The 25,552-nt window shown below is 49.6% G+C and overlaps 1 long non-coding RNA gene across 9 annotated transcripts in view; it reads right to left on the reverse strand.

Annotated features, from left to right (window-relative positions):
- LOC131497131 (uncharacterized) overlaps nucleotides 1-25,552 on the reverse strand; it is a 64,568-nt gene that overhangs the window by 32,933 nt on the left and 6,083 nt on the right. For 5 of the 9 annotated variants that reach the window (XR_009254791.1, XR_009254785.1, XR_009254786.1 and 2 more), the window contains 7 exons: nucleotides 25,159-25,259; nucleotides 24,787-24,885; nucleotides 20,898-20,985; nucleotides 13,032-13,177; nucleotides 12,679-12,885; nucleotides 10,149-10,305; nucleotides 8,691-8,827 (listed from right to left, as the gene is read on the reverse strand). This is a non-coding gene — a long non-coding RNA (uncharacterized LOC131497131). Of the gene's footprint in view, nucleotides 1-1,552; nucleotides 1,748-1,993; nucleotides 2,312-8,690; nucleotides 8,828-10,148; nucleotides 10,306-12,678; nucleotides 12,886-13,031; nucleotides 13,178-14,812; nucleotides 14,881-20,897; nucleotides 20,986-24,786; nucleotides 24,886-25,158; nucleotides 25,260-25,552 lie in introns of those variants that run through there. The other 4 variants (XR_009254790.1, XR_009254788.1, XR_009254787.1 and 1 more) reach the window with 4 other exon arrangements.

Raw genomic sequence — 25,552 nt, forward strand, 5'->3', positions numbered from 1 at the left:
GTAACAGAAACAGCACTGGATTTGAGTCCCAGCTTTGCCCCACCCACCTGTATAACTGTGAGCCCGTGAATCTGCTGGTGCCTCAGTTTTCTCATCTGTGGAATGGAGAACATCTGTCCTGCTTGCTGCGTGGAACAGGTGCAGGAATCCAGCGAGGTAACACTTCTGAAAGCCCTCTGTAAGTCCCAGAGGCCTTGCACATGTTCGTGGGCATTCTTCTCCCTCTTCCCTTCCGCTTTGTGAGCCTCTGCAAGGACCACAGACGGTCCTGCATTGTTTATCCAACCCTCTCTCACATGTGTTGGGCACCCAGGAACTGTAGGCTTCCAAGTGAAGAAAGAAATAGAGCACCCAAACCCTCTCTCTTCCCCCGCCCCCTGCCTCCTTTCCCCCTCACCCCTTCTCCTTCCCCCTTCTCCCCCACCTCCCCTTCCCCCTCTTTCTCTTCCCCATACCCCACCCCTTCCCGGGGCTTACACTGTAATGGGAAGACATCTGTCCCTCTCTTCCCAATCCATCCCACACTTTGAGATCAACTTTTCAAAAGCACAACTGAGACCACATCACAACCTGCTCAAAATCCTTCAATGTGCTCTGAGGAAAAAGTCTGTGCTTCTGGGCCTGGCATAAAAAGCCTCTGCAATCTGGCCCCAGCTCTTTCCTGACCTCTCTTTTCGTAATTTTCCCCCAGGATATTCCAGTCCTCACTCACTTCTGTCCATTTCTTCACTCGTAACAACCTCACAGATAATGGGCTAAAGGTGCCCGATGGACGGTGAGAGGTCAATAAATGTAATATACCGAGCAGAACACTCTGTGAGGACTTGCCCTGCTGCTGTGGAATCTCCCCTGAGGTCCCGAAACTGCGAATTTCAGGCGTGAAATGCCCACACATTCTTAAGGGAGATGCCAGATCATCTGGGTAGGACTTGCTTGGGTTGGGCCCACTCTGGCTATGTGGCCCCTGTCCCATCTTGCATCTCAGCCCGTGCAGAAGAGAAGGCTAGAGACTGACTGAGGTGCTTGGAGGGAGGTGGGAGTTTTTGGACTTCGGAGCTAATGGTGAGGACTGAAGTGACCTGCACCTGCCCATGACATGTCCATGTCCCCAAGCCAAGCAAAACCTCACCCTGGAGCTGGAAGGAGAGGTATGTTGACCCGCAGGCCCCCAGAGCTAGAACACAAACACTAGGGCCCAACTCACTCCAAAAAAAGTCTAAAGTCAAGAGACCACTGGCTCAGCCTGTGTCCTCAGATGGAAGAAGAGACACCACTGAGCAGGAAGTCATATCCACTTGCAGAGTTTAGTGGAGCAAAGATGCCAGGTGTCGCCAAAGACTGGGTGGATGCAGGGGAAAGGGACGGACTAGGGCTGTGTTGAAGGGGTCCACCCAAGAGGCCCTGGGACCACCTCCCGGGGGGCGGCAGCCTGGCAAAAGACGCCATGTGGGTGACATAGCAAAGGGAGGGGAGGACAAGGGAAGGAGCTGCTGGGGAGTCACAAAGTGGCCAAGGAGCCGCACAGCGCCCAAGGTGTAGGGACCCCAACTGGTTACAGCTAGCTTTTATTATCTTTTCCAGCACCAATTCTCAAACCTCCTCCATGGGAGTGCTCCTGGCTAGGCTAGCTTGCCCACTATCTTCCCCCATACTGAGTGCGTTCCCTTCTGCTTACATTCATTCCGCTGCCTGGAGCGCCCTCTCCACTTATGTCTAGCACTTAAAACTCAGTCCATTTCTGGGGCGCCTGGGTGGCGCAGTCGGTTAAGCGTCCGACTTCAGCCAGGTCACGATCTCGCGGTCCGTGAGTTCGAGCCCCGCGTCAGGCTCTGGGCTGACGGCTTGGAGCCTGGAGCCTGTTTCCGATTCTGTGTCTCCCTCTCTCTCTGCCCCTCCCCCGTTCATGCTCTGTCTCTCTCTGTCCCAAAAATAAATTAAAAAACGTTGAAAAAAAAATTAAAAAAAAAAACAACTCAGTCCATTTCTTCAGGACCAGGCTCAATCTCATTCCCCTGATGAAGCCCTCCGTGATCCAGCCGCCCAGACATCCATCCTTCCCAGGAATCTGCTACTTGCAGCCGCATAGCTAGTTGCCCATCTCAGTGTTCACTGTCCTCTTTAAAAACAGAATGTCTTCGTTTTAGCTGGGCACATGGCCGTTTGGGATAAAGACTGACTTTCTCAGCCTCCTTTGTTGCTAGGTATAGCCAATTAGGTATAAATAACAGTATTTGGAGCCAACTTCTAAAAAGCTTCCTTGAAAGGCTGCTGGTGTGCATCTTCTTCTTTGCTCCTTCTTCCTTTCACATGTCTGGAATGCAGATAAAATGGCTGGAGGTTTAGCAGCCATTTTGGACTATAAGGTAACTTTGTAGAACAGAAGCTACGTGCAAGGATAATGGAGCAAACGATCTATCCTGGGTTCTCGACACCATAAGACTGCCCTACAAGTTCTGGACTGCCTTCTTCTTGCACTTTAATTGAGAGCGAGACGACTTATTTAGGCCGCTATTACTTTGGGTTTCCTGTAGGAAGCAGCTAAGCCCAATCTTAATTGATACATGCCTAAATTGTAGGTCCCAATTCACAGCATTTCAGTCAACCTCTTTTCTTTCCTAACCTGTGACATCTCTAGGATCGTAGCTTTATACTGTCAATCAATTATTCATAGGTATGTGTAACTCCCAACTCTCTAAATTTGGCTTCTATTGTGTAGCACTTTTCAAAATTTTTATTCCTGAGCTTATTTAATCCTGCAAAGAACGCATTACTGCCTCCTTTTTACAGATGTAATTCTACAGGTTCCTTGGCGACCAAAGTAGGCCAGATACCCAGGCCTTCTCTCTCGCGGCCCATTGTTTTCACACCCACAGCAACTGGAACTGACTTTCTTGATTTATCTTCATGTTTTTTCCATTGCAAAGAACATGAACATTTTCTGATAGGAGGCATGCACACAGTAGGTGTTCAACAAATATATGAAGCCCCCCAAATTTGGGCAATTCATCCAAGCTAGTTTCCAAGATACCTCTAGACCAGGGGTTGCAGACTGTGGCCCACAGGCAAATCTGGCCCACAGTGTGTTCTTGTATAGTCCACGAGCTAATAATGATGGTTTGTATATTTTTAAATGGTTATGGAAAAAGGAGAGGGACAAGGACAAGAGGAAAAGAGGCAGGGGAGGGAGGAGGACAGGAACAGATGACAGAGACCACAGTGTCCCACAAAGCCTAAAATTATCTGGTCCTTTACAGGGAAGTTTGCCGCCCCCTGGGCTAGACCGTCTGCATGCAGCTGGATGTTTTTTGGTTTGTTTTTTTTCCCCCCATGTCCTAATTGTTTTTTTATTTCTCCAAATTTTTGTTTTTTATTTTTTTAATATAATTTATTGTCAAATTGGCTTCCATACAATACCCACTGCTCATCGCAACAAGTGCCCTCCTCAATGCCCATCACCCACTTTCCCCTCTCCCCCACCCCCACCAACCCTCAGTGTGTTCTCTGCATTTAAGAGACTCTTACGGTTTGCCTCCCTCCCTCTCTGTTTGTAACTATTTTCCCCCCTTTCCTTCCCCCATGACCTTCTGTTAAGTTTCTCAAGACCACACAGGAGTGAAAACATATGATACCTGTCCTTTCTTGACGGACTTATTTCACTCAGCATAATACCTTCCAGTTCCTTCCACGTTGTGCAGCTGGATGTTTCATCCACCAGCAGCACCTTCGTCAGCTGTTGTCCCTGAGAGACACGATCCCCCAGGGAGCTTGGAAATCCTGCCATGAAGGATGCAGGATTGGTCCGCACTCTTGTGCCAACCTGATGGAACCCCCAGGGCATCACTCCCTGCAGCCCTAACCTCCTTCCGGGCAGATGAGAGTGAATTCCTCTCCCCTCAACCACCACCACCCTAAGACTTAGAAGCCTTTCTGATTCACTGGTCAAATACCTCAGCTCGATTCGATTAAAAATTCATTGGCTTTTTTTCCTGTAAAAAAGAATAAGTAAGAGAGCAAACAGCAGGGGCTGAGGCTGTAAACTGAAGTGTGAAAGCCCAAACAGGCTGAAACCGTTGCAGGGAAAACCGTCGGCTCCAGAGCATTTTTTTTTCCAAAACTGCCAGCCTTCCAGAGGGGAGACTGAACTGGTTCTCATTTCCAGTACCCCTGACAGCACATTACCCTGGCCAGGCTCAATTTTTCTCCCTCTTCATCCCCAAACCCATCCTTGAAGGTAGTCTAATCCCCCTCTCTAACTTGGCCCTCTTCTTTCTGGCCATGCCCTTCAGCATTCGTGCCAAATCTTCCTTAAACTGGCTCAAATCATCATCCTCCAGGCCTCCTGCCAGGGGTCCCTCTCTCTTCTCCTTTTCCCACCTCTCCCTCAAGCCAGCTTTTGGCCATTTGCTGGCAAATAATAAATCTACAGGCTACAAAGAATCCATCTTTCATTCGATGAAGGCTCTCGAGAAATCAATTCTTCCTTAACCTATTTCTATCTCCTGAGCTGGGCCCATGGTAGGTGTTCAATGAGGATCAGCTGGTAGGCCGGCCAGGCACGTGAACAGTGAGCAGCTGACCGCCAGAGCGTCCCTGCCCCGTGACCGATGTGAATCCCAAGAACTGCTTGGACTCAGATACGGGGCCAGGCCCAAAGTCATCCAGTTGGAGAGCTGCCTGATACAAGAGAAAAAAAAAAAAAAAAGAAGGGAATTTGGAAGGGAGACGTGCCTGATTTGAATTTTGGCTTCCTCTCTGGCTATCTGAGTGTGCTGGGGCAAGCTGCTTCACCTCTTTGAGACTTAATTTCCTTATTTATAAAGTGAGATGAGCCTCTAATGAGATACCAATTCACACTCACTAGGATGGTTATAATAAAAAAGACAGATAATAACAAGTGTTGGCAAGGATGGGGAGAGATTGCAACCTTTACGCGCTTGGGTGAGAACGCAAAATGGTGCGGCCACCTTGGGAAACAATCTGGCAATTGCTCAGAAGTTGAAACGCAGAGCTGCCACGTGACCCAGCAATTCTATTCCCAGGTGTCTCCCCAGAGAAAGGAAAACATACATCTGTACAAGGATTTGGACACCAATGTTCACAGCAGCCTTAACGGCCAAAAAGGGGAAACAACCCAAGCGTCCCTCACCTGATAGGTGGATTAGCAAACCGTGCTACCCTCATGCGATGGGATATTATTTGGCCCTCAAAACCTGCTACAACACGGGTGGGCCCCGAAAACACGATGCAAAGTGAGACAAGCCAGACACAAAAGATCACATATTGTATGAATCTATTTATATGAAATGTTCAAAATAGGCAAATGCATAGAGACAGAGAGTAGATCAGTGGTTGCCAGGGGCTGGGAGGAGGGGAAAGAGCGTGATGAAAATGTTCTTTTGGGGGGTGAGGAGATATTCTAAAATTAGCCAGTGGGGATGGGTGTGCTACTCTGTGAACATACTACAAACCATTGAACTGCACACGTCACCAGGGTGAATTGCAAGGTATGTGGATTTTAGCTCAAGAAAGCTGTTATTTTGAGCATGTGATGGGTAAGGGCGCCTGGGTGGCTCAGTCGGTTAAGCGTCCGACTCTTGGTTTCGGCTCAGGTCGTGATCTCACAGGCTCGTGGGTTCGAGCCCCGTTGTGGGGCTCTGTGCTGACAGGGCAGAGGCTGCTTGGGATATTCTCTCTCTCTCTCTCTCTCTCTCTCTCTCTCTCTCTTTGTCCCTCCCCACCTCGTGCTGTCTCTGTCTCTCTCTAAAATAAAATAATAAATAAAAATAAAATAATAAATAAAATAAAATAAATAAAATTAAAAAAATAAAATAAAATAAAATAAAATAAAGTAAAATAAAATGTAATGGGCAGGAGCACCTGGGTGGCTCAGTTGGTTAAGCGGCTGACCCTTGATTTCAGCTCAGGACATGATATCATGGTTTGTGGGTTCACACCTCGGTCAGGCGCTGCACTGTCTGGGCAGAGCCTGCTTGGGATTCTCTCTCTCTCCTTCTCCCTGTCCCTTTGCCAGTCTCTCTCTCAAAATAAATAAACTTTAAAAAAAAATGTGATGGGTGGGGTTAAACCCCAGTCGGTTAAACATCTGACTTTGGTTCAGGCCATGATCTTGTGGTTTGTGGGTTTGAGCCCCGCGTCGGGCTCTGTGCTGACAGCTCGGAGCCTGGAGCCTGCTTCTGTGTCTCCCTCTCTCTCTGCCCCTCCCCATCCTCTCAAAACTAAATAAACATTTTTTTTAAATGTGATGGGTAAGGCCACCCCACCCACTTTATAGGGTCATCCTGAGGCTCAGAGGAAGATGGGTCGTGTTCCAGGCCCCGGGGTGCAGAGTTGTGCTATTACAAACGGGAGGGCCAAGGCCATGGCCCTTCATACAGATGGAGCCATTTTCTGCCCTCCCTTCTTTCCTGCTCTGGCTCAGGACCCCTCAGGGACAGGGTTGCTGGGAGTGACAACTGCCATCTGGCAAGGCCAGGAAGAGGTCTGGGCCTCCAATAAGTCTGCCCCAGAGCTAGGGAGGCAAGAAGTAGCTCCTGTCAGAGCCGCAGACCAGGGAGGGACCTGACCCTGCCAGGATGCTCCTTTGTGTCCACAGCTGCCTCTCCCCTCATTCAGAAAGCATCAGGCCCGGCTTCCTTCTGGAGGAGCAAGGGGCCAGCTAAATCTCAGGAGTAACCGAAAGCAAGGTGAGGGGAGCAGCACAGATCACATTCTAAAGACCGTATTTCAAACCTTCAGCGAACATCACATGCTAACATAATAACAATAATGATGATGACTAATTATCAAATGAGCATTTGCTACCTGCCAGGCACCACGCTGTGCATCTATATGTATTGACTTCTTTAGTCTTCACAAAGATCCCAAGAGGCAGGGACATTGCGAATCCCACTGTATAGATGAGAAGATTAAAGCACAGAAGTTTCAAGTAAATTGCCCAAGGTGGCACAGTAGAAATGTCAGGACCAAGATTTGAACCCTGGCACTCTGGTTCCAGGAGTTTCAGTCTGTGTACTGAACCCCTCTATTAGACTATACAAACGCTACAGTCTGCACACAATGGAAAACCAAGCTTATTACTAAGTCCGGTCAATGCCCCCCGCCCCCTGCCAGAAGTAGGTCTCAAACTTCATCAAGCATCAGAATCATCCGGGGCATGTGAAAAATACAGAGTCCTGGGCCCACCCCAGCAAAAAGGATTCACTAAGCCTGTAAGGCCCAGGAATCTGCCTTTGTGACCACTGTTCCCAGTGACCCTGATGAAGGCTGTTCAGGACATACTGGGAAACACTTGGCCTTCTGAATCAAGACCCAACTTTGCGGGCCTGGCCGACTGGATCTCAGGCCACACCACACTTACCCCAGTGTCATTGTCCTCATTCAAGTCTTACTCATCTTTAAAGGCCCAGGTCAGGTTCTATGTAGTCTCCTAAGCGCTCCACAGGAATAGCAGCCCACTCTGGTTTTCCCTGCTCTAACCGCGCCCCCCCCCCAACCCTTTATAGAGGGACCTGCTTCAGAACCTCATTGCAAACTGCTTGCTATTCCTACATCAGTGTCCCGTGGCTACAGGACTTTTCTGATGAACTGGATCATCACAAGTGCCTTAGATGTAAAACGCCTTTTATATCCCTCATGCGTGTCCCCCACAGGTCACAGTAGGTAAGGACACAATAGAGACCTATGGATTTGGTTACAGATCTCACGTGCCAACACGTCCTTATTTCAACGACCGACATGGCATATGTTCAACTGGCTGGTTCAATGGGCAGAGTCCAACTGTCTGGATTCTTCCTCTACAGGATCCAGGTGCCTTCTCTATGCCACTTAGGGTTCAGAGGATGCACCCTCTCTGAGGGCTGACATACCCAAACACATCTCATTCCAATACAGGGTCCTTGGGATCAATTTTACCCCCCAGAGGACATGCGGCAATGACTGGAGATGTTTTCATTTGTTATAACTGAGGGTGATATGGCTGCTGTATTCTAGAGGGTAGAGGCGAGGGACACTGCCAAATATCCTACAGTACCCAGGACAGCCCCCTCACAGCAAAGCAGTACCCAGCCCCCCCAAAGAACAGTGCCAACGTTGAGAAAGCCTGCTCTACTGGGAAATGCTAAGACCTACAGCAGAGCAACAACAGGTTTCAGGAACCCAAAGGAAGGAGCCATTAACCTGCAAAGGAGTAAGAGGTTGATGGACAGGGGATTCGCAGAAGAGGTGCTTAATACAGATGAATCGATTGCTGAACAATGGACGGGAAGGGTTTTACCAGACAGAAGCAGGGCAGGAAAGAGGCAGTGTTCTTGGCAGCGAAATGTGAGAGTATTTGGCACGTTTGGGAAGCTACTGCTGGGTATGATGTGGCCAGAATGCCTGGCACTCATTCCTCTCATTCATTCATTCATTCAACACTGTCGCCGGCCATCTTGTTTTCATTACTCATTTGCAAACTCATCAACAAACTCTGTCCCCCAGCAGAGTGGAGTGGCCAGCTCTGGCCCTGAACCGTCCCTGATTCCAAATCAGTTGTCTCTGAACACATGAGGCTTTGCTTCAAGGATGGGACGGGTTGAGCTAAACGTGGCTGTTTAGGTCAAGAGGTGAGAACCATGAAAACACAAGGTGCCTCAAAGCATTTGATGGCCTCGTTGTAAAAGTCTACATACCACTTGAGGTGTGATGTCTTCCTTCCCAGGGCCATAAACGAGCGGCGTCTGCCCCAGCAAACGAGGAAAATGGATTTTGGGGAATGTCTGTGCTTCTCAAAGTTCAGGTAGAAATGAAAACACGTGCCAAAGTAATTCTGAAGAAAAAAAAAAGAAGAAGAAGAAGAAGTGATTCTGGTAATCCTTGTCTCTTTAGGAAACAACAACAACCCTTGATGGCCTTGTCATTTACTCCAAATAGCTATTTTCCTGGATGAGCTCAGTCTCAGCCTCCCTCCACACCCCTCACGTGCTCCTTGCTGTCACTCGGGCTTCTCCATCTCCGTCTCTCATCACATCGAGGGTCTGTGTCTGTGTCGTGGCCACGCTTCCCCGTTTTCGTCTGCAGGTTTGTTTCTTTGACTGTGGCTCTGCTTTGTCTTCTCTCTCTCCCTGATTTTGATATTTGCCTTATTCCTCCTCGCCTGTTTCTGACTCAGCGGCTCTCCCCCTCCCCCATTCCTGGAACCTCTCTGTCCCCCTCCCCTTCAGCCTCGCTCAGGAACTGGCCACAGTATGGACCCGCGGTGTGTTTTTATTAGGGGGTGCGTTTGCCAGAGAGAGAGTTGCATGCTCCCCATTCCTGATTTGTAAAAGCAAATGACTGTAACCTTTTCTCTTTCTCTCTCCCCAAGGAGAGAGAATGAAGCTACATGTTACTTTCATCTTCCTCCACTGATTGATTTTTCCATTCCGTGGGCCATGCCCTTGATAGAAAACAATGAGTTCTCCACCCTCGTTTTACCGTATTTCAGAGAAGAGCCAGCCCAGGTGGCGCGCAGACGCCCAGGCGGGTGGCGCTGGGGGAGACCGCCGCGTGCCTCCGGGTCGGGGGACCCCAGCGCTCTGCCACCGAGGGCTTTTCTTGGCTCATCTGATTTCAGCGGAGCCAGGACCTGCTTTGGGTTTAACATGTGGCTCTGGAGGAAAACCTATCTACAGAGTCCTAATTCATCACCTTTCAGGCTGCTTGTGGCTGGAGACGGTGGAAAATGATTAAAGATGAGGGCATCTGTCTCAGGGAGCACATCTTTTACAGCTTAAAAAGGAGAGAGATTTTTCAGCCTCGCAGGGATGTTAAAGTGGATCCAGGAGCTTTGTGCTTTTCTGTTTGACTTGAGCCTTGGGTATGTAGGAAGCGTTGCAGTTGGTTAGCAGGTCCGGCGTCCTGACCGCTGGTTGGAGTTGACTCGCTATCTTTTTGCCCCTGTGTCCTCATCCCGCAGGATGGCTTCTGACAGGGGTCATTATAGAGTCACGGGATGTGCAACATCAGAGATGGAAGGGTCCAGTCAAACTGCCTTATTGCCAGAGGAGGGTGGAAATGACTTGCCCAAAAAGCACAAGGCCACCTAGTGGCCTACGTTCCCGAGTGCCCCTCCCAGGCCCGTCAGCACATCTATCAAAAGGTAGTTTTACCTGGCTGGGGTCTCTGGGCTCGACCCCTATCTCCACCGACAGCTCAGGATCTGGGGCACACAGCCAGCCTGGCAGCACGCGGGTCCATATGGCCGCCCTCAGGGACCATCTCAGGGCACGCATAATACTCACCCCTGGAGGGATCGCAGATGACTTCCTGCCAAAGTGAAAGGGAAGGGGGGAAGGAAAGCTACCGGAGCAATCACACCTGGGTCTATATTGAGTCTCATTAAACTCAATATCATTTACTGACCGACCAGTGTCAGCCGCGCCCTTGGCTAGAGCTGGGGTTACAGTGTGAAGTTTAGAGCCTTAGGGAATATTGGGGTATGTGTGGGGTGACAAAGGGGCAGAGAACCAGTCCTCCCTCCCAACTCACCCTGGATGGGGTGGGAGCGGGGGCGGGTAGCTGGGGGGAGAGAGCCTAGGAAGGTTTCCTGGAGGAGGTGATGTCATGAGTGACAAGTGGGCGAATGTTCCATCAGACCCTTCCTCAGTGAGCTCACCGCCAGGGCCCTCTGAGGAACACCATGCAAATAAAAGGCATTTGGACATATTAGCAATTCAGATCAAAGCACTTAGTGTTTCCATCAGCCTCCACACTGGCTCATCAGCCATGTGTCTGCAGGCAAGTCACATGACCTCCCCAGTCTCCCTTGCCCGCAGGGGCTGGGTGAGTGTCCATCCAGCAAGAGTGCTGTGGGAATGCGTCTTGCACATTTTAAACTGCTTGGACATTGTGAGCCATTATAGCCCTTAGGATCCCCCTTGAGTCCCCTGCCCGTAGAGTGTAGCTGAAATCAAAGCCATACCTCCTCCCTCGAGGGTGCAGCAAAGGAGCAAAGAAACAGAGTCTCAGACTCCGTGTCCCTGAGCATGCCCTGAGCGTCTCCAGCCCTCAGTTTCCTCACCTGAGAAATGAGAGCTTTGGCCTTTTCCTCTAAGGCACCTTCCAGTATGAATGCCTGTGATTTTAGGCCAGCAGCCAAGAGGCAGAGGCTGGGACTGGCAAATGTCCAGTTCTCTGCCAGAGCAGGTGCTGCCTTGGCCTTGCCCCCTCAGGCTAAACCTGAGGCCTGCATGACCTCTGACCCGGCCTGCCACCTCAGGCGAAACCCATGGTTCTGCCACTTTGGGCAGGTCCGTGCTCTACACAAGAACCAAGATACTGGAAATGAGCTCCATCCCCAAAAAGAGGGAGCTGAAGGAAGTAAGATCTGCCTTCTTCCTCAAAATAAAAACAGAGGCAGATGGCTGGGAGGGTTTCCATGGTTAATTAAATATGCTTTAGTCTCTAAGTCAATTACGAAGTGATTCCTGCAGGGGGATGTCCTGCTTTGCATGGAGTGGATTCAGGTAATGGCCCCGGGGAGGATGCGGGGCCCTTCTGCACCTTCCCCTGGCGCTCACAAAGATCCTGCAGGCCGGGCCTCAAAGGCAGCGAAGTCCACCCACTGGGGGTGACAGGAGCCACTCACTTCCCCGGGCATCTTTAAGTGAGGACAGAGGTACCGCACAGCAGAGCTGAGACTCTGTGATTTCGCTTCCGGGAATTTCTTCCCGGGAAACTATCAGAAACCCAGATAAAGATTTCCTGGACAAGAATATTCACCACAGCATCATTTATAATCATGAAAAATGGGAAACTGCCTGGGTGCCTACAAATGGAGAATTGGCTGACTAAATTCTGCGACAACCAGACAATGAAATATTATGCAGTCATTAAAATGGTGTTTTTGGAGCATAGATAATGAAATGGGGAAATGCACTGGTTGTACAAAGTGAAATGAAGCAAAATGCAAAACTGTGTATGAAGTCCCGCCGAATTTTATAAATAGCTGTGCGCAGAAAAAAGGGTGGCACATTAAATGCTAATAGTAGTTATTTCTGAGAGAGAAGATTCTGGGAGATTTTCTTTCTTCTTATGTATCTTGCTGCATTTTCTTAAGTTTTTGGAATGAGCACGTATTGCTTTTATAATCAGGAAAATAAAAAAATTTCTTCGATGCCAGACCCCCTTATAATGGATCTCCGAGTGGGTCTGAGCAATTTTATCACACCTTCTTTGAAGTAAATTAACTTGACGAAAATAGGAGCTTCCAGGATTGATAAGGGTAGGCAATGGCTTGTTTTCTAGAATTCTTGAGTTAAGGTGCTTTCAAAGGGAAGCACAGCACATATTGAGTGCCCATCCCCACCAGGGGACTGTGACAGGCATCCTGCTCTGTCAACTATGACAACTGTACCCGAGGCCGGCAGAGAGGAGGTAGGCATGAGCTCCCGGAACTGCCTAACCCAAAGACTGGATGAGACTGTGAGGTCCTCTGGGCCGGGGAAGCCCAAAGAGACTGAGGAAGCGTAATGATGACAGGTCAATGAGGAAATCGTGACCTGGCCAGGACCATAAGACTGGGCTCTCCTCTGTCTGCAGAACCTCTTGGAGTCTCCAGAATCATACAGGAACAATGGCAGCCAAGCTGACCTGTAGAAGCTTGGTCACTACCCAGAATTAAAAAGTCGAGGGCCTTACCACGAGAGGGCAAAGGAGAAATTCAGTGTCTTGTCCTTATGAGGTGCTATCCGGTGCTGGTGTCCCCGTGCTGGGGCCCTTGGTTGCTTCTGTATACAGGGCCATCCTGTTAACACGTGAAATCCTCCGTGGGCATCAGGCCTCTCTTACGCCTCCACGCCAGACATACTGCTCAGAGTCACATGTGACCTCTCCGACATCCAGGATCTAGCCGCCGAAGTAAGGAGAATACCGAGATTACATAAACCCCAACTGTAAGGAGAGTGACGAATTCCAACGCTGTCTCGCTCACCCCAATCGCAAAACGAAACAAAGAAATGTGGGCTAAAGAAATGGAGATGTTAGTGAGTTACCAGCTATACTGCAAGACGTTCTCCAGGAGAACAAAAGGGGAGAAGGATCCAGGCCACACTGAGGATGCGACCTCGAGTGTCCTCTGCTCCCCGGAACTTCTGAAGCAGGGTACATGGCAGAACTCACGATTCCATTTAAGCTTCTGCTACAGGAAGGAACAGATAATTATTAAAAGTATTCTTAAATCTCTCTGACCCTACAATCCCAGCATGACATAGACCTGGCCCCATCACCAAACTCGTCAAAGCCACCCATTTTCCTATAGAAGACCAGCTTAACTTCACAATGGAATTTAAACAAACAAACAAAAACATGATTCGCCTTATGAATGGTTGCTTTATAGCCAGCTCTCTCGGAATGGGTCTGCTCTTCAGGCGAAGGATGACTGTCTCCAACTTCATGGTCACAACTGTCCTTTCAACAAGTAGATCATGACCCAAACCCAGCCATATGTCCCAGCCTCAATGGTCCTTGGCTTCTGAACCATTGTCACCGTCATAGTGGACTTCAACATTCCTAAATTGGTTTCCCTTCACCAACCTCCAGCTTTTGTACATCCACCAGCAAACATACTGACATATCAAAAGGTGACACAGGTCCCCTTTTGGAAGCGCTGCCACTCCATTTGGCCCGTGCCATACGCCGTGCTGGCGTAATTGAATATGTTGTTGTGTTCGTTGGTACAAAGAATGAGCAAAAACAAGAGAATAAAAGTGCCAGTTTTAGTAGTAACAAACAGAGGTTTCACAAACTTGATACAATTGGAACTAAAACGAAAGTCATCAGGTGGCTGAAAGCCGCAAAACCTTTAGCTTTCGCTGAGTGTGCATCGGTCTGGAGCTGGCCGACTGGATTCGCTTGTGAGAGATAGAAAACGAAGCCTCAGAAATAGATCGTCGGTGGGACGCTAGGGTGGCTCAGCCAGGTAAGCGTCGGACTCTTGATTTCAGCTCAGGTCATGACCTCATGGTTCATGAGATGGAGCCCCGCTTCGACCTTTGCGCTGAGAGCGTGGAGCCTGCTTGGGATTCTCTCTCTCCCTCTCTCTCTCTCTCTAGGGCACCAATCTTTTTTTCAGCTGAGTGTAGAACCCACCCTAGGACATACGACAATAATTGCTAACTCATACCATGGATAAGAGACCCTGTTCTAGTGCTTTCGATACATTAATTCACTTAATTTGCACAAGAACCCTGCAAGGTAGTTACTATAAACATTCCCGTTTTCAGAAAACTGAAGCGCAGAGAGTTCTCTCGGCCATGGCAAGCGGCAGGTCTATGCCCATGGCACCGAGATCTATGGCTATTGCACTTAACCGGTAGGGCACACTGCCTCTTGTATAACATAAGGCCATGGCCCAACCTTGGTACATTTGGTTTTCACAGACACTTTCAGGAACTTATTACAATGTAAACAAGACAAAACGAAACAAGGTAAACGAAACAAGGTAAACAACCCTTGCGGAAACCTCCCTCTTCGCTGCTCTTGGTTTTCATGAGCGTACTGAGATCAGCTTTCAGGATTACAAGGATCGAGGAGGAATGTAGATAAGACCAAGACAGAAGCCGTTTTGCCATGATCACTGCCATTAGCAGGTGAACAACGCTGTTGGTAGGTCACATTAGAAAATCGCGTTCAGGTCCAAGAAATACGAAAACTCCTATACGAGCAGAAGCCCGTGCAGTTAAATTAAAATGTAAACAAAATCCCTGAGAAGGGGCTGCCGAGATGCAGGATATATGCAGGGAGCAGAGGATTTCCCTGTCGCTGGGGACGTTACCTGCAGTCTGGGCTGTGGCTGTAACATAAGGCTGGTCCACTTTTAGGTACAAGGAAACCGAGGTCTGCCTGGGAGGAAGAGAAGGACAGAGGGTGCACCTGCTTGGCCGGTTTGATCTCAAACCTCCCGAAGCAGGTTGGGTATTAGGGTTGCAGAGTGAAGAGGGCAGTACTTCAGGGTGAATGCCGACAGCCCTTAAACACAGAACCAGATTTGCTGGGAGTAAACATCAATGTGGGGCCAGTCTGGATAGCCCAGTACCAAGTTAGACCCTTTTCTGGGTCCCAGTCCCCTTTCAGGAGCTGTAGACATTCTAGGGGGGAAATGGTACAGGGGCACATACCCGTGAGGTTTAACCCACCCGCTGCATCTCAGAACCTTCACGCCCTCCCCAGACACATCCATATCCCTCACCAGATTAAAGAGCCCCTGCAGAGTGTAAGAACATTTGGGATGTGAGCCAAGAAAGCTCAAAGGGCATAGTAACTTGGGTCATGTGATGTGTCCTCTGGTTCAATGCCAGGTCCGGAAGGTTACAAAAGGTCTCCTCACCAGGCCGCTTCGTCAGAGCCCCTCACAAGCTGTTCTCATTCACACTCTCAGCATCTCTGCGAGAGGCATGGGGCGGCGACCTCATTCCTCCTGTGGCCATTCAGGAAAGGGGAGAGCTGGATGCTTGTCCATCTGTCCTTCCTGGGGCTTGCCCTATCTGCCTGTCCCCACACCTTGCCCCTCAAGCTGTGCAGACACCCCATCCATCTGCCTTTCCGGTACTCCTACTGTGAGAGATGGGCGCAGGGGAGTGAGGGTGTCTACAGAGGGGGGTTCCTCCCGAGGAGGCCTGAGAAGCCTAGACTCAAACCACTTGGAAAGAGGCCGGTGGGGAGGGTGCCGTAGAATTTGATGGTCTTGAACGGCAGGAGGAGGCTCACCTCCTCACAAGTACCAAGGAGCCCACCGGGTTCTTCAGGAAGAGGGTGGGGCTTGCAAGAAGCTTCCTGCAGTTGTCTATTGATGTGTTTTTAAAAATCACACGAAACTTAGTAGCTCAAAACAACTGTATCGAAAACACTCCTGAGCTTCTCCCTTGCTCTCACATGACCACACTTCACTCCTGGGTGGGAATTATTTTCCACACATCAGGCAATTCTCCAACACCAGCGAGAGTCCTACACTTTAACTCAGTTCTGACACTGTCTACCTGGAGGTGGCCTCAGATCCCACAGGTTGAGGGCTCAGTCCCACAAGACTGCTCCCCCCCGCCCCCCACCACTCCAGATGCCAATTGTAAGTCCCAGGTTGTCAATACAGTTCCGACCAACTGGCCATAAATTGGTGTTCCCACGATCACCTTGTTTGGTTCAATAATTTGCTAGAATGGCCCACATAACTCAGGGTAACACTTAGGTTTACCCATTTGTTATATAATAAAAGATAATATAAAGGATACAGATGGACAGGTAGAAGCAGAGGTGTATAGGGTGAGGTCCAGAAGAATCTGGAGCACAAGAGTTTCTGTCCCCATGGAGATGGGGTACACCACCCTCCTGGCACATGGATTGTATGCACCAATCTGGAAGCTCTCTGAACCCCATGCTTTGGGGATTTTTATGGAGTCTCCATCGCATAGGCATGACCAATCATCGAGTCAATGTGTTCCTCTTCCCTTCCGAGAGGATGGAGGCAGAGCTGAAAGTTGCAAGCTCCAAATCATGGTTTAGTCTTTCTGGTGACCGGCTCCCATCCTAAAACCATCCAGGAGCCCTACCAAGAGTCACTTCATTAAAACAAAAGACAGTCCTGTCACCCGGGAAATTCCAAGAGATTTAGCAGCTCTGTGTCAGGAACCAGGGACGAACACCAAATATTAGAACCAAAAATGCTCCTAGTGCTCTTACCACCTAAAAAACTACAAGGGTTGAGGCTCCTGGGTGGCTCAGTTGGTTAAGTGACCAACCCTTGATTTCAGCTCAGCTCATGATCTCACAGTTGTGGGGTCAAGCCCTAAATCAGGCTCTGCACTGACAGCGTAGAGGCTGCTTGGGATTTTCTCTCCTTCTCTCTCTGCCCCTCCCTCACTCATGCTCGCTCTCTCTCTCTCTCTCTCTCTCTCGCAAAATAAATAAATGATTTTTAAAAGAAATTACAAGGGTTAGGGGCACTTGAGTGGCTCTGTTAAGTGTTCAACTCTTGATTTCAGCTCAGGTCATGATCTCATGAGATCAAGTCATGAGATCAAGCCCTGAGTAAGGCTCCATGCTGGGTGTGAAAATTGCTTAAGATTCTCTCTCTTCCTCTCTCTCTGCCCCCTCCCCACCTCAAAAAAAAAAAAATTACAAGGGTTTTAGTAACTCTGTACAGGAAATGGATATATCTCTCCATTGGGTTTCTTTTTTTTTTTTTCATGTTTATTATTTATTTTCAAGAGAGAGACAGAGAGAGAGAGGGAGGGAGGGAAACAGAGTACAAGTGGGGGACGGTTAGAAAGAGAGGGAGACACAGAACCCGAAGCAGGCTCCAGGCTGTCAGCACAGAGCCTGACGCGGGGTCAAACTCACCAGTCATGAGATCATGACTTAAGCCGAAGTCAGACGCTTAAACGACTGAGCCAACCAGGCGACCCTCCACTGGCCTTCTTGAGCGTCCTTACAACCTGGCGGCTGGCTTTCCTCCACACAGGAATCCAAGAAAGAGAAGGCAGGCACAGTCCTTTTTGTGACCTAGTTTCAGAAGTTGAATATCGTCTTTTCCACTTTATTCTATGCATTAGAAAGAAGTCACTAAGTCCATCCACACTCAAGGAACGGGGAACCAGGCTCCATCTCTACAGGATGGAGTATCAAAGAATTCCCATTCATATTTTAAACCCATCACACCTTGAAACAAACTCCTCCCTCCAATGTCTTTTGGCTTTTCCTGCCCAGTCCAGAAACAAATGGACCAGGGACCTCTAGCAAGTAGGGAATCCCTCGGTATCGGGAAGGTTGGCTGAGGTGGGGATAAGGTATCCTCTATCTGAGGACACTTGGGAGATCTCCAATGACCCTCGAAAACCTCCTCTGGAGGACACAGCAGAACTGGCCAGAGAGGACAGAGGTATCACCCACACCGTCCTACGAGTCCCTTCCTGATTTCCTGAAATTGGGCGGGGAGGGAAATGTTGCCAAGTGAGCAGCTAAACCCACAAGACTCATCCAAGTTTCAGGGGGGCAATTACTACCATTTTGGGCATAGCTGAGACAGAGCCGGCCCAGGTCTTGCACCTGAAGTGGGGGAGAATCCCCACACCCAACAGGGGTCCCTGGTGATGAGAGAATCACCCTGTTAACAGGCACACTCCTGGACCCCAGCTCTCACCTCCTGCTTTGGAATTTCCAGAGCAGAGGACTCGGGATCTAGGTAGTTGACAAGCACCCCTAGGTGACTCTTACCATCAGGGACATTTAGGAAATCACAGGGCTGTTGGAAAGAGGACAATTCAATTAGGAGCCACAGCTAGCTTCACTTACTGCATCTGTAAAATGGGAACAACCAGGATTACCTTGGTTGCCTAAAGGAGAGCCTGGATCAAATGGTTTCTTGTGGTTTCTTTTGGCTCCGGACCAGAGCAGAGAGGAAGTAAGAAAGACAGTGTAGCAACTGGAACCAGTAAATCCCCTGAGGGAAAGAGATTGTAGCTAAAGCAGATGAAGCAGGCATGCCTGCTCTCCCCCGGGTGCTGAGACTCATCTGAGGAGCTGGTGTCACGGCCCCCCGGGGTCCCCCGGGGCTGCCCACCCACTCGGCAGCTTTGGCCGGGGGGAAATGTGTCAGCTGGGTTTGGCAGCTCTCCCAGCGACAACCCGAGACAGCTCTGAACAGAAATAAAGTCTGCCTTCCCACTCCGGAGGATGGGCTCCCTGCTCCCCCGTGAGTCAGCCACACACGTGCGAACCCAGAATATGCCGGATGGACGGACGGATGGAAGGGAGGCGGGAGGGGAGCCGAAAGCAGGCCGCGGGGCAAACTGGCAAATGCAAGGGCTTTGGTGGTGGAGACAGCTGGGTTCAAATCCCGCCTCCACCGCCTCCTGGCTCTGTGATCTGGAACAGGTTACTGTGGGAATGCTTCCATCTGTGAAATGGGAATAATAATACCACGTGTCTGTGACGAAGAGAGGTAGCACGGTGGCCAACAGCTCAGCTCCGGAGCCGGAGTCTCTGAGTTGAATCCCATCTCTACTGCTTACCACCTATGTAACCTTGTGTAAGTCACCTCAACCTCTTAAAGCCTCAGTCTCACCATCTATAAAATGGGAGTGATGATAGTCCCTACCCCAGAGGGTTGCTGCGGGGATACAATGAGTTAACTGACGGAAAGCACATAGCGTGCTTCCAGGCAAACAGTAAGTGCCATGTAGGCGTGTATAAAGGAAGACTTGGGCATACCAGGATACTGCTCTTTGTCACCGCATAGCAGGGGCAGGGAGGGGAACTGGCCTTCGCTGAGCTCCAGGGACAGCCCACTGTGCTAGTTGCCTCCATACCCAAGTTCTCCTCCTGCCTCCCTCTCCTGGTTCTCTACCTCCTGCTTTCTTTCCGTTCCACACCTTCTCACCTGCCACTGAGTCATCCACTCTTCCTGCCCCACTCCTGCCAGAGAAGGGTTAGCCTGGAACCAAGATCCTCCCTATCATGAAGCCCCAGACAGGGGCCCCAGGAAGGGGCCAGGGTGTAGAGGGGTTGAGAGATAAGACAAAAGGAGAAACCAAATCCCAGACCTCGGGGAGCACCGGGTATGCCCCTCGGAGAGGCGGCTGTGTCACAGGTCGGGTTGCAAACCATCTCTGACCGCGCAGAGGGTGACGGTGCTCGAGGACGGTACTTCTCCACACCGGCTGTACCTGAGACGCAGCCAGGGAGCTTTCATAATGCGGGTGCCTGCATCCCATCCCAGAGGGTCCAGTGTAATTGCCTGGGCACTGAAGAGCCTTGAAAGCTCCCTAGGTGGTGCTCATGTGAAGCAGGCCTGAGAGGGCTCTAAAACAGAGGTTCTTAAACTTCGACATGCATTGAGAATCACCTGGAGGGCTTGTTAAAAAAACAGATTCCTGGGATCCACCTCCAAAGTTCCTTTTTTATTCTTTTAATAATTTTTTTAAATGTTTTGTTTATTTTTTGAGAGAGAGCAAGAAAGCATGAGCAGGGGAGGGGCAGAGAGAGAGGGAGACACAGAATCTGAAGCAGGCTCCAGGCTCGGAGCTGTCAGCACAGAGCCCAATATGGGGCTTGAACCCACAAACCATGAGATCATGACCTGAGTCGAGGTCGGATGCGTAACCAACTGACCCATCCAGGCGCCCCCACCCCCCAAAGCTTCTAATTCAATAGGTCTGGGGGATTGGTTTCAGAAGTTGCATTTCTGGGGGTGCCTGGGTGTCTCAGTCGGTTAAGCTTCTGACTCTTGATTTCAGCTCAGGTTATGATCTCTTCGTTCGTGGGTTCGAGCCCCATGTCGGGCTCTGCACTAACAGCACAGAGCCTGCTTGGGATTCTCTCTTCCTCTCTCTCTGCCCCTCACACTCGTGCGTTTGTGCTCTCTCTCTCTCTTATTCTTTCAAAAATAAATAAATAAACATAAAAAAAAAAAAAGAGGTTGCATTTCTGACAGGTTTTCAGATGCTGCTGATGCTGCTGGTTCCCTAGGACTACACTTTGAGAACCACTATTCTAGGGTAGCCGTGAGCAAACCATGGCCTCTGGGCCAAATCCAGTCTGTGGACTGTTTTTGTAAATAAAGTTTTATTGAAACACAGCCACATCCGTTCATTTACATATTGTCTATGGCGGCTCTCATGATACAACAGAGTTGCATGGCAAGGACAGAGACCATACATCTGGCATAGCCTAAAATGCTCCCTCTTTGGCTCTTTAAAGAAAAAGTTTGCCAACTCCAGTTGTAGGAACCTGTGAATTGACAGATGGTGGGATCCCGGGTCCCCGAGTGACTGCCTGGGGCAGGGCTTTCCTATTGACCTGGGACTGTTAGATGAGAAAGAAATAAACCTCAACATCCTTCGAGCTGTATGTGGAGGCCTCTTTCTTACCATAGCTCAGCTTTAGCTAATGTTCTGTATCCTGGATCCAGCACTTTCTGGCAGTTCTAGAACCTCTCTGGGCCTCAGTTTCCCCCATCTGTAAAACATGAATAATAATATCGACCTTATGAGTTATTGAAAGGATCGAATAAAATATAAAGACCTGGCTCAGAGTAGGGGTTCAACAGATCTTAGTTCCCTGACCTGCTACCCTTTTTGGTGCCCATGGTTTGAAGGTGAACTTCACTTCTGCCCCCTAAGAACTCCATCTGCTCAGGGAAAGCAGGTCAAAGATCTGACATGCCAGAGGAAGTTGCTAAAAGCTCTAGACACTTGTTTTTGCTCTTAAACCAAAACACACTCCATTTCTCCGTCCCACCTACCGCACCTGAATATGGTTTTCTTTTATTTGGAGGCTGGCACAGCTGTTCGCTGGCAGAAGTGTCCTTCTCCAGTCCAATAAGCCAGTCTTGGAGGTACTTTAAAATAACAGTCTCTCCAGGTGGGGAACACTCCAGCTGGGCTGAAGGTTGAGGAAACCAACTTCAGTGGCCGCCCACAGCTCGAGGGGGTGCACACAAGCACTTCATACCAAGGTCAGTAATCATCGTTTCTACTTGGTTCCACTTAGTGCCAGCTGTGGGATGGGGCTGCCTCTCCCCCCGACTGGTGGAGGGTAGGTAGGTTAGTTCAAAAGCGTGTCTTGATCGACTGATGGATGTTGACTGTGCTCGGGAGCTGGGGGAGGGGGAGGGGAAGGAGAGGGGGCACAATAAGAAACAGACCAAGAAATGCCACCTTCAGCAACACTTTGCAGGACCCAGCTGGAAGCCAAGAAATGAACAAGTTTAAAGGCTCAGGGATGCCAAGAGCCCTGCATTAAACCCATCCCACATCTAGCTGATCACCCAGTCACAGGAAATTGTTAAATATACAGATTCCCAAATCAAACTGGGACCACAGAAGCAGATTCCCCAGGGTGAGGACTCAGGACTCGGTATTTTTAGCAAGCTCCTTGAAGGATTCAGGTGGTACCCACCTGGAACGGGTCTAAAGATAGATTTTTAAGGAAACACTACCTAAATGTAATAAGGGGAAGGACTTTGGGGCTCACAGATCTGGGTTCAAATTCTGGATCGAGGACACAAAAAAGACTTAAGCATAAAAGAAAAAAAATTGATCAATTGAACCATATCAAAATAAAAACCTTCTGCCATTCAAGAGACACTATCATGAAAATGAAGAGGCAAGCAAAGGGCTGAGAGAAAATATCTGCCAAGCATATATCGTATCTAATAAAGGACTGGTATCCAGAGGTGCCTGGCTGGCTGAGTCAGTGGAGCACACAACTCTTGGTCTCGGGGTCATGAGTTCCAGCCCCACGTTGGGTGTAGAGATTACTTAAAAATAAATTAAAAAAAATTTTTTTTAATGTTTATTTATTTTTGAGACAGAGAGAGACAGAGCATGAACGGGGGAGGGGCAGAGAGAGGGAGACACAGAATCTGAAACAGGCTCCAGGCTCTGAGCTGTCAGCACAGAGCCTGACGCGGGGCTCGAACTCACGGACCGTGAGATCGTGACCTGAGCCGAAGTCGGACACTTAACCGACTGAGCCACCCAGGCACCCCTAAATTTTTTTTTAAGGACTGGTATCCAGGAGCGCCTGGGTGGCTCAGTTGGTTAAGTGTCCAACTTCAGCTCAGGTTGTGACCTCACAGTTTGTGAGTTTGAGCCCCGCGTTGGGCTTGCTGCTGTCAGCGTAGAGCCTGCTTTGGATCCTCTGTCCCCCTGTCACATTGCCCACCCCGAATCTTGCATGCTCTCTCTCTCAAAAATAAACACTAAAAAAAAAAAAAGGATTGGTATCCAGAATATAAAAAGAACTCGCAAAACTCAATAACAAGCCAATAAAAACCAACCCGATAAACAATCAATTTTTTAAATGGATAAAAAAAATTTACAAACATTTACCACACAAGAGATACAAAGGGCAAATCAGTGCATGAAAAGACCCTTGATGTTAAGAACTGCAAATTAAGGGGCGCCAGGGTGGCTCAGGTCATGATCTCGCAGTCCATGGGTTCGAGCCCCGCATCGGGCTCTGTCCTGACAACTCGGAGCCTGGAGCCTGCTTCGGATTCTGCGTCTCCCTCTCTCTGCCCCTCCCCCACTCATGCTCTGTCTCTCCCTCTCTGTCAAAAATAAATTAAATTAAAAAAAAAATACAAATTAAAACCACAGCAAGATACCCCCAGACATCTATTAGGATGGCTTCAGTCAAACCCTGGGTGTAATGATTACTGTTTGTAAAAGTTCAGGCAGAGTGTTGACTACCCCATGCCTTAGTCTACACAGTTTTAAGATAGGCATAATACCCACTCTGTGGGGTTGTTGTAAAACTTTTATGAAATAATGTATCTAATCTGGTGTGCAAGTAAATACTAAGTACGCTTAGTTCCTTTCCATTGCCCTACCTTTTCTCTTCAAACAAGGGATCTGAATCCTCTAGTCAATTTTTTACTCTTAATTTCTACACCATCAAAAGGTTAATTATCTTCTCCCATTTCACAGGAAAACAGGCTCTTGTAGATAGGCCACCTGAGGGCAGGGAGAAAAAGCTGCAAAGGCACACGTGTTGGGCCACTAGCATCCATTCATTCATCCGTTGGGCCCAGTTTCCCGAGCACCTGACGCCGTTAGGCACTGTCCTAGGATCTAAGCAAAGGCGGAGAGTCCAGGAGCTCAAGGAGTTATTCCCCTGGGGGACGCAGAAGCATGCTACCAGCTAAGCCTCTCCCAGTTGCAAGGAACAGAATCCCAGTTCACACCAACTTCGGGACATTTGCTGTCTCTGTTGCTGGGAAGGCTCGGGGGATCCAGCGCTGGGGAAAAGCAACAGGAACGGAAACCTCTGGAGCTCACACGAGGGGCTCAGGACACCGAGACTCTCCCCAGCCCTCTCTTGCCCCTGCTCGTCTCTCCTCTTTTCACCACAGCCCCGCTCTCTCTCACACAGCCATAGTCTTCTCCAGCGCCCAAGCACTTGGCCCTGGCAACCTCAGCAGCCCCCACAAAAGAGGAGCTGTTCTCCCAGGGAAGGATTCTGATTGGCCTGCTTGGGTGACACCCCTGTCTTTTAGACCAACCACTTTTGCCAAGTCCGGTGGCCCCATGATATCTGAGCTTGCTTTTCCCAGAAAGCAGAGTCGGAGACAACCAGGAAGCAGGGAATTCCCTGGGGAGGTGACTGCAGGAAGTTGGCATGAGGAGAGTAAAATGGGGTGGCGGGAAAGCCAGTGAAGGGTGAGTTATTGGGCTGCTTAGCACCGGACGCCATGTGGAATACACTGCAGGATTGAGCCCTGAAGGACCGGAGGCTGAAATACTTCTCCGCCTATCCTTGTTCCCCAGTGGTTAAGGATTGCCCCTACCCTACCCCTGCCCTTCCAGGCTGCCCTGTGCAGGGGCTGAACCAGCTTCCAGCACTTCGAGGCCAGGCGGCGGTTGCTTGGGGTGGAACCGAACTGTCCCAACACCACCATTGGAAGTGGTCCAAGGGGATGAGTTGGGAGACACAAGGGCATCTGCTCCCCTGGCCAAGAAAGTCTGATCAATGAAGAAGGGAGTGGGAAGGCCTTGGGGACAGACCCAATCAGCAGCCCCAACAATCTAGCACACCTCTCCACCAACAGTTACAATACGGCAAATAGGATGGTAAGGCAAGGTACCCAGGAGGGGAGACCTGCCTGGGTGCATGAGGACTCCCAGACCGCTTCCACAGAGCTGCTTCCCAGGCCAGGGTCAGGGGGGCCCAGAACAGGTTCAAAGCACCCCATCCCCACCTGCCCTTTCTCTCACCTCCCCTCCAGCAGCTGCCTGTTTATTATATTCTCACCTTCAGCTGCCGGGCCGGGTAGGGATGCCACACTGCTCCAGCTCCTAGACCCTGAGCAGTGATGACAGAAAATCCATCCTGGGCCTGCTCTTCCCACTCCTGCACAGGGGAATGGGGAAAAAACAAACAAACATATGCCAGCCAAATATTGAACCTTTCTTCCTTCTACTTTGCCAGTGCCTCCCCCCAGGAAGATAAAGCTCTCCACCATTGCTAAGAGAAGCAGACACTCAGAACGTGAGGTAGGGTCCATGGCTGCCTTCAGCCTGCTCCAAAAGGCCAGGGTGCGCTGTGTCTGTATGACTTGAACCCAAGCACATAGGGATGGACCTTAAAAAGGATGGGATCTAGGAAGGGGGCGGTGCTGCTTACCTGGCCTGCCCTTCTGGGCTCCAGAATCTTGGCTTTCTACGTCAGGTAAGGGCCACCTGGCCCAGGTATCCATAACGTCTGGAAATGTTCTTGAACTTGGACTTCACGAAAAGGACAAAGAATTGATGTTTTATTTTTTTTTTATTTTTTTTATTTAAAAAAAAATTTTTTTTTTCAACTTTTTATTTTTTATTTTTATTTTTTATTTTTGGGACAGAGAGAGACAGAGCATGAAGGGGAGGGGCAGAGAGAGAGGGAGACACAGAATCGGAAACAGGCTCCAGGCTCCGAGCCATCAGCCCAGAGCCTGACGCGGGGCTCGAACTCACGGACCGCGAGATCGTGACCTGGCTGAAGTCGGACGCTTAACCGACTGCGCCACCCAGGCGCCCCA

The sequence above is a fragment of the Neofelis nebulosa genome, chromosome 16 (assembly GCF_028018385.1).
Source record: "Neofelis nebulosa isolate mNeoNeb1 chromosome 16, mNeoNeb1.pri, whole genome shotgun sequence".
NCBI classification, from domain to species: domain Eukaryota; kingdom Metazoa; phylum Chordata; class Mammalia; order Carnivora; family Felidae; genus Neofelis; species Neofelis nebulosa.